This window comes from Rhinolophus sinicus, linkage group LG16, assembly GCF_036562045.2.
Source record: "Rhinolophus sinicus isolate RSC01 linkage group LG16, ASM3656204v1, whole genome shotgun sequence".
Classification (NCBI taxonomy): Eukaryota; Metazoa; Chordata; class Mammalia; order Chiroptera; family Rhinolophidae; genus Rhinolophus; species Rhinolophus sinicus.
In genome coordinates, this window is record NC_133765.1 from 10186197 (window position 1) to 10194971 (window position 8775).

An 8775-nucleotide genomic window follows, 5' to 3' on the forward strand; every position below is an offset into this window, starting at 1 on the left:
TCCTCCAGGTTGGCTAAAATGTTTCAGAATGGCTCCAGGGAAATTTTGGTTAAGAAAACCTCTTCTTCAAAGACCATTTTCTGGGGCAGATGGGTGGCTCAGTTGGTTAGAGCACGAGCTCTGGACAACGGGGCTGCCAGTTTGATTCCCACATGGGCCAGTGAGCTGCGCCTTCCACAACTAGAATGAAGTCAATGAGCTGCTGCTCAGCTCCCGGGTGGCCAGATGTCTCAGTTGGTTGGAGCGTGGGCTCTCAACCACAAGGTTGTCGGTTGGACTCCTCGACTCCCACAAGGGATGGTAGGCTCTGCCCCCTGCAACTAAGATTGGACACAGCACCTTGAACTGAGCTGCTGCTGAGCCCTGGATGGCTCAGTTGGTTGGAGCGCATCCTCTCAACCACAAGGTTGCCAGTTTGACTCCAGCAAGGGATGGTGGGCTGTGCCCCCTGCAACTAACAATGGCAACTGGACCTGGAGCTGAGCTGCGTTCTCCACAACTAAGACTGAAAGGACAACTTGACTTGGAAAAAAGTCCCAGAAGTACACACTGTTCCCCAATAAAGTCCTGTTCCCCTTCCCCAATAAAGTCTTTAAAAAGGAAAAAAGACCATTTTCGGATTTGATCCTCTCTATTTTCATTTGGAAAAAAAAAAATACTCACAGGTTAACTGACACTCTTGTAGCAAAACTGAAGCAAATACTGATTCATTGTTTGGACAAAACAGAAGACAAGCTTTGGACAAATAAAATTATGTTAACATTCTAAGATGTCCAAGCTTGAGTTGATTCTTTTGCAACTATGTTACATCAACCGAACAACCAATACACACAACTCTTAAGTTTTTGGGTGCTCTGAATAGTCAGGGAGTTGTAGTATATACAGATAGAGCAAAGCCATTGGTGTCAGGAAGATCAGGGTGCCAGTTGTCTTCCAAAATCACTTCTCCACTTCTTCCATATTAACACAGTTTTAGTTGAGCACATAGGCTGTCAAGCAGTCATCACAGTTCCCAGCCTCCCTTGCAGCTAGACATGGGCATATGGCTAAATTCACACTAGTCAAATGTAAGTGGAAGTGATATACACAATTTATGCATCACTTGGATAAAAAGATTTTCTTTCCACTTACTTCCTTCAATTACCCCCTACCCCAGGGCTACATAAAATTTGAGCCCTGTATTTGATTGTGCTGGCCTTGTCCAACTTTATACCATCTCTTAGGGGATAGCAGAGCAACAACATGGAAAGGGACTGGTTCCCTAAAAGACTTTATGGATATGAGATGTCCCATTACTCTTCTGCTTACTTACCTCTGACTTGTTAGGTAGGTGAGCAAGAAGTGTTTATTAATTTAATTTGTTAATTTAAAATGAACAAATATTTTAGCCATATTGAAGTCAAATGAGCAGTGAGCAGAGAGTAAGAAAATGAAAACTGTGGCTACAGAAAACTCTTCCAGGAAACATGGCTGGGTGAGGAATTAAGTCAATAGCTAGAGATGAAGGTATATTTTAAAAACTTGTTTGTTTCTTAAAATGGGAGAGTTGATATTTCAATATTTATGAGATAGATTTCTGCTTCTGCACAGTATAGAGTAACAATAATCAGATTTACTCTCCTTCTTAAAACAACAACAACCAGATAAAATATAGATCAATATAGAAAATCATGACATAGAGCCCTGATAGATGGGAAATAAATGATGTGAGCCACATGATTGATCCAACTCACTGCCTTGAGAGAGTTTCCAAGGTGGTTCAGGGACATGGAGTTCAGGCAACACCTGGCAGATCCCCAAAGTTGAAGAAACAAAGCCAAAAGTTTGAAGGAAACCAAAGAATCTAGAGTTTGCAGAACAGAGTGCTAAAAAGGAGAACACTGCCCAAAGGGTGATCCCTGGCAGGCTGCAGATTGCCCCCTTGTGTATTCAGCAGAATACTAATTACTTACAATAACACAAAAATTATAAACTACTTAGTGACAAATCTGACCAACAATATGAAAGTTTCATACACGAAAAATTACAAAACATTGCTGAAAGAAATTTAAAAAGATCTAAATAAATGGAGAGATATACCATATTTTGCCATGTATAATGCGCTCCTGTGTATAATGTACACTCATGTTTTCAGCCCAAACTTTCAGGGAATAAAAATCTTTCATTTTAATTTTTAATTCAAATTTTTATTTGTTTACATTTAGGTACTTGTGTTTTGTATTATAAAAGAATTTTAGCCTTTATATTTTAACATTTATGGTACAAGAAATTTTATGTAACAAATAATTGCAAAACAAGAACAGATACAAGGTACAAGAAATTTTGCCGGTAACCGGTAACAAATTTACTATATTTATGCATCATAGAAAGTCAAGAACTCTTCGTCGTTGCAAGTTCATTGTAAGTTCAACAAAACCAATTATCGTATTCCAGGGTATTATTTTGCATACGGATATTGTTATTGATTTCTAGAGTTACACTTTCCACTCATAAGCATAAATTAAAAAATTAAAAACATTGATATCAATACAAATTAGTACTACCCATGTATAATGCACATCCTTATTTCTCCCTCACAAATTTGGGCAAAGAAGTTTTTTGTCATTATATATGGCAAAAAACGGTACCTTGATCATGGTTGGGAAAACTCAATATTGTTAAAAGTCACTTCTACCCTACAGGTTAAAAACACTTCCAATCATAGTCTCATCAGGCTTTCCTTGAGAAATTAATAAGGTGACTCTAAAATTAATATGGAAATGCAAAAGACCTGAAACAGCAAAAGAAATTTTGCAAAAGAAGAAAAAAACTGAAGGGTGAATGCTATCTGATTTCAAGATCTATTATAAAACTACAGTAATTTAAAAAGTCTGGTATTGGTATTAAGATAGAAAATAAATGAATAAATCAGAGTAGTGAGTACAGACATATATCAGTGAGTCTAGATATATATGAATAACTGATTTTTTACCAAAAAGAATGTAAAGGCACTTCAGGAAAAAGGATAATTTTCTCAATAAATGGCTATGACATAAATAGAAAATCCATAACTGGGGGGAGGGGGGAGAGAGAGAGAGATTCAAGGAAAGAAAGAATTCTGATCTATTCCTCACACTTCATACAAAAATGAATTCAAAAACGGATAATAGACCTAAATGTATAATTTAAAACTATAGAATTCTAGAAAAAAATAGGAGAAAATCTTTGCAACCTTGGGTTCAGTAAAATTTTCTTAGATATGACACAAAAAATACAATCTATAAAAGTACAAATTAATAAATTTGGCATCATCAAAATTAAAATCTTCTGGTATCAAAAGATACTGTTAGAGAATGAAAAGACAAAGCATAGAGTAGGGAAAGGTGTTTGCAAAGAATATACCTGATAATGGACTTCTACCCAAAATATAAAAATAAATGAAAAAAACCCAGCAAGAAAACCAACAACCCAAACACACCTGGAGCACTCAGCTCAGGTGACCAGGAGGCTGTGCCACTGAGCCCCATAGGGCACCTACTGTATAAGGTGAGTCTACAAAGCCTGGGAGACATAGCAACCTTACCTAATACATACAAACACAGCGAGGCAGCCAAAATGGGGAGACAAAGAAATATGTCCCAAATGAAAGAACAGAACAAAATTCAAGAAAAAGAACTCAACAAAATGGAGAAAATAAATATACCAGGTTATGAGGATAAATAAACAATAAACACTTGTTATAAAGATACCGAAGGATGATCTCTGGTTATAAGGATACTGAAGGGAGAACTTCAATAAAGAGATAAAAAACGTAAAAATGGAAATAAAAACAAAATGAATCAGTCAGAAATGAAGAATACAATAACAAATAAAAATACATTACAATAAGGAGAGTGATCCAAGATGGCAGAAGAGATAAATACTGTGCTTGCCTCATCCCGTGAACACATCAAAATTACAACTACATTATAGAACAATGAACTAAAGAAAAATGTGAAGTCTAGCTGAACAGAAGTTTTATAACTAGGATATAAAGAAGCCTTATTGAGACTGGCAGGAGGGGTGGAGATGCAAATCAGGCTGGCCCCAAACCTCTGTGTGGTGGTTGTAAATCAAGAGGGGTATCTCAGCCACAGACAGAGGTTCCCCACAGAGGAGCGAGGGACCCCAGCCCTACATCAGGCTCCCCAGCCTGGAGTACTGGTGCTGGGGAGAGGAGACCCCACAACATCTGGCTGTGAAAAACAGTGGGGAGTTCAACTGTCAGGGTGGGATGGAAGGCTGCAGGAAACCCAGACATCCTCTTAAAAGGTCCACACACAGACTCACTCACTCGTAAACACTCACCCTGGGTGCCAGTGGAGGGAGAGTGACTTGGGGTGGGGGTGGGGGTGTCACAGACATCTGGGGAGAGACTGCGTTGTATGACTTCAATGAGAGGACTGAAGGGACAGTTGCCATTGTCCCTGTGTGGGATCCTTCTCCTATGTAGCTGGCAGGCGGGTGCCATATTTTCTGTATTGAGCCCTACTCCTTCGTCCATGGCCAAATCTGAATCTGAATTGGTCTGGTCAGCTCTGCTAGCTCTACCCTGGTGACTAACTGAGACCCCACCACAACCAACTATGTACTGTACTGGATGAATCTTACTGGAGCTGGCAGGTGGCAACAAGCCTTGGAGTTTCCTGGCTTTTTGCGGAGCTACCCCAGACCTGGTACTAGTGGCAACTGTCCTTGGTTTTCAGTGTAGCCTCTCCCACATGCCTCCAGGTCCAGCACAGGCAGTGACTCACTCTGGATCGCTTTATAGTTCCTCCCAGGGTGTCCCCGGCCAGTCACAGACAGTGTCTGATATAGGCTGGCACCGGAGCCCCTCCCAAAAGACCCCAGAACCAACATATTTGGAGGTCAGCTTCAGACCACAACAGAGCACCATCCAATTACCCCATGAGTGGCACACCCAAAGACAGCCACGACAGGCACCAGTGCCCACTGAGGCAAATCTCACTCTGTGGGGTAAGACTCACACAGCAGCCCATAAGCTGTGGACATGGCCAAACCCCACAGCCAGTCAGCCTGAGTGTCAATCCCACCCATTGATGTGCCAATAGCAATCAAAGCTCAACTATAACAGAAGGGCACACACAAGGGACACTGCTGGAGAACCAAGTGCAGATGACCAGGGAGATTGTGCCACTGGGCCCCACAGGGCACCTACTACATAAGGCCACCTGGAAAGACTGGGAGACATAGCAGATCTACCTAATACATAGAAGCAAACACAGAGAGGCAGCTAAGATGAGGAAACAAAGAAATACATCCCAAATGAAAGAACAGGAGAAAACTACAGAAAAAGAACTAAACAAAATGGAGGCAAGCAACCTACCAGCGACAGAGTTCAAAACACTGGTCTTAAGGATGCTCAAGGAACTTAGAATTTCAACAAAGTGATAGCAAGCATAAAAAAGGACATAGAAACCATAAAAAAAAAAAAAAAAAACAGTCAGAAGAATACAAACTGAAATGAAGAATTAACTAAAAGAAATCACCAGCAGACTAGAAGTAGAGGATCAAATCAGCGACATGCAAGACAATGTAGCAGAAAACACCCAACTGGAGCAGCAAAAAGAAAAGAGAATAAAAAATAAATTAAAAATGAGGATAGTTTAAGAGACTTCTGGGACAACATCAAGTGTAACAACATTCACATAATGGAAATGCCAGAAGGAGCAGAGAAAAAGCAAGGGATTGAGAACTTATTTGAAGACATAATGATGGAAAACTTTCCTAACCTGGCAAAGGAAATAGACATACAAGTCCAGAAAGCACAGAGTCCCAAACAAGATGAACCCAAACAGGCCCACACTAAGACACATCATAATTAAAATGCTGAAGGTTTTAACTTTTGGTTTTAGCCAAAGAAAGAATCCTAAAAGCAACAAGAGAAAGGCAACTAATAACTTATAAGGGAGCTCCCAGGAAATTGTCAACTGATTTCTCAACAGAAACTTTGCAGGCCAGAAGGTATTGATTCAAAGTGATGAAAAACAAGGACCTACAATCAATATGACTCTCCCCAGAAAGGTTATCATTTAAAATTGAAGGAAAAAGAAAGAGCTTCCCAGACAAGAAAAAACTAAACGAGTTCATCACCACCAAACCAGTATTACAGGGATTTCTTTAAGATGAAAAAAAAAGATAAAAAATATGAATAAGAGATCGACGTCATAAAAATGGCGGCGTGAGGTGAGCCTCTGTAAAGCTCCCCTGGAATTTACAACTAATCAAACAACAATAACTCCACAAAGGACTCCCTGCACAGCAGACAGGCAAGACGAAGAGGCCCACTACTGAATTCACCTAAACGTGGGCAAATCACGCGAGCAGGGGAGGAGGGAAGGGAGAAGTGCAGATACGGAGACCTGGGGGCACAGGATGCAGACCTAGCTCAGTGCTCTGAGCTCACTGCATCCCGGAACTACCGCAGCTGCGGGAGAGGGATGAACTCGGACTGCTAGGGCTCCGCTTATGGTCCACAGGGCTGAGGGGGCAGCACATAACACGACTGAACACAACGCTCATGGCAGAGACTTCGGAGAAAAGACTGAGGGAAGAAGGCTGAAAACGGTGGTTTAAGCCCTCACTGCCGAGCAGAGAACGGAAGCCTTAGGCACTGAGACTAGCCGCCCCCTCCCTACCCTCCCAGAGCTCGCCTCGCCCCCACCTGCCCAGTGCTAGAAGCTGAACAGTAGCAGTGACAGATCTAAAGAACAGAATATTTGCAGTTCTGAGAACTGTGGTCTGCAGACACAGATTCGCAGCCCAACTAGTTCTGGCAAAGGGGCGGGAACTGTGCAAGCAGGACCGGCTGTGGTGGTGGTCGCTGCCATTGCTCTGGGCCACCTCTCACAACTCACCCTCCCCCTGGCCCCACCGATCTGGACGGATCCCTGCAGGAGTAAACAGAACTGCTGAAACATACGGGCTCTGAATCTGGTGCAGGAAGAACTTTGGAACTTCAAAAGCCCTCCGCATACCCACACGGACACTGTGCCCTGTGACCCAGGCAAACTATTAACAGAGGAGAAGCCTGTCTCCCAGGGAATCCCCCCATTGTGTGAAAAGCTGGAATAGTGCAGAGAAAACATAGCACTACTGTGTGAGAGAGAGAAAAAAAGGCTGCAGTCAGAGAGAAAATAAAACATTCTACCAATAAGTACTGGAAAACAAAGGACAGACCTCTTCCTATCAACCTATTGCAGAAGCCACTCCTGTAGATGTCTAGGAAGAGAAATAATAAATCATTAATTGCCATGAATAACCAAGGCAACAAGACAGCTCAGAAAAAAACTGAAAAGTCTCCAGAAAATAAACTTAAAGATATGGAAATATGTGACTTAAATGAAAGAGAATTCAAGATTGCAGTTCTGAAAAAACTGAATTGAGATGCAAGAAAACACAGAAAGGCAGTTTAATGAACTCAGAAACACAATCAAAGAAGAACATGAGCATTTTATGAAAGAGATTGAAATATTAAAAAAGAATCAAATAGAATTTCTGGAGATTAAGAACTCAATAGCGGGGACTTCCGGAAAAATGGCGGCGTGAGGTGAGCCTCTGCAAAGCTCCCCTGGAATTTACAAAGAATCGAACAACAAAAACTCCACAAAGGACTCCCTGCACAGCAGACAGGCAAGACGAAGAGGCCCACTACCGACTGAAATCACCTACAGGTGGGAGATTCGCGAAGTGGAGGGAGGAGGAAAGGGAGAAGTGCGTGGAGACGGAGCCGCGCGGGCGCAGGACGCAGACCTAGCTCAGTGCGCCGAGCTCGCTGCTTCCCGGAACTACAGCAGCTGCGGGAGAGGGAAGAACTCGGACTGCTAGGGCTCCGCCAGGGCCCCACAGGGCTGAGGGGACAGCATACAACACGGCTGAACCCAACGCTCACGGCAGAGACCTCGGAGAAAATACTGAGGGAAGAAGGCTGAAAACGGTGGTTTATGCCCGCACTGCCGAGCAGAGAACGGAGCCTTAGGCACTGAGACTAGCCACCCCCTTCCCCTCCCCTCCCAGAGCTCGCCCCGCCCCCACCTGCCCGGTGCTAGAAGCAAAACAGTAGCAGTGTCAGATCAAAACAACAGAAAATTTGCTGTTTTGAGAACTGTGGACCACAGACAAAAACTCACAGCCCAACTAGTTCCAGCAAAGGGAAGGGAGCTGTAGAAGCAGGACCGGCTGTGGTGTTGGTCGCCGACATTGCTCTGGGCCACCTCTCACAACTCACCCCGCCCCTGGCCCCACCTACCTGGGCGGATGCCTGCAGGAGTAAACAGAACTGCTGAAACATACGGGCTCTGAATCAGGAACATCAAAAGCTCTCCGCATACTCACGGGACACTGCACCCTGTGACCTAGACGAACTATTAACAGAGGAGAAGCCCGTCTCCCAGGGAATCCCCCATTGTGTGAGAAGTTGGAATAGTGCAGAGAAAACATAGCACTACCGTGTGGGAGAAGAAAAATAAGTTGCAGTTGGAGAAATAATAAAACATTCTACCAACAAGTACTGGCAAACAAAAGAAAGACCGCTTTCTATCAACCTGTTGCAGAAGTCACTCCTGTAGATGTCTAGGAAGAGAAATAGTAAACCAGTAATCGCCATGAATAACCAAGGCAACAAGATAGCTCAGAAAGAAAGTGAAAAATCTCCAGAGAAGGCACTTAAAGATACAGAAATATGTGACTTAAATGACAGAGAATTCAAGATTGCAGTTCTGAAAAAACTCAACGAGA